The sequence below is a fragment of the Eurypyga helias genome, unplaced genomic scaffold, assembly GCF_000690775.1.
Source record: "Eurypyga helias isolate BGI_N326 unplaced genomic scaffold, ASM69077v1 scaffold20877, whole genome shotgun sequence".
NCBI lineage: Eukaryota > Metazoa > Chordata > Aves > Eurypygiformes > Eurypygidae > Eurypyga > Eurypyga helias.
Window position 1 is genome coordinate 3,033 of NW_010262558.1, and position 915 is coordinate 3,947.

Below are 915 nucleotides of genomic sequence, written 5' to 3' on the forward strand. Positions count from 1 at the left end.
CCAAGCAAAGCGGTGGAGGAGGAACTGGCCCAGCTGGTGAGGTGTCATCATCAGCTTCTCCTCTTCTGTGGTCAATCCAACCCTGATCCAGCCCTGAGAACCTCCAAAGGACCCACTTGGATTGAAGCAGACGCTTTCTGGAGAGAAAACTGCTTTTTCTCACTTATTTCCAGGCAAAATGGGGAACTGGACCCTTATGGAAGCCGGGGGGTCCTGGGCACATGTTTGTGTGCCAATGGTCTGGGGGCACCCTGAGCATAATGGCAGGAATGGGGAGAAGGGGCTGAGCCACCTCTCCTGCTCCGCATGGCTCAGCTGGCTCCGGAATACAACCGGCTCCTGGAATTCACCACCCCCACCGGGACTGGCAGCCCCCGCGCAAACCCCGACGGCAAAGGTTTGCATCACCCGGCTCGTTCTCGATCGGGAGTTCACCATGGAGGTTTCCTGACCCGTTCAATGGAAACACAATGGCATCCCTCCCTCCCAGGGAGGAGCCCCCCAGCCCATCGGGCAGCAGACCCCCGTGACCCCCGTCCCGCAGCCGAGCCGAAACGTGCCCCATCACGCTCTGGGCGAGCACAAAGCCACCGAGTTCCTGTTTGCGACCCGGGGCCTCGGTCCTGCTGGGGTTGGGTACCTGCACCCGGCCTGTTGTTGTGAGACCCGACTTATCAGTGCCCCCGTGCTTCCCCGCTCCGGCCGTGCCTTCCTTCCGAGCCGATTGTTGATCGCAGAGTCTTGTCTGCACTTGAAAAGGAGATTTCCTGCAATTGTTTCGCAGGACTTGCAGCTCGATGCAAAATTTTCTGCCTATCAGCCCCCTCCCCAGTGCCAGGGCAAGGCTCAAGCCCCCTCCCTTCCCTTGCAAAACCGCCAGGCAATCACGGCTTGATGATTAATTGCTGCCCGGCC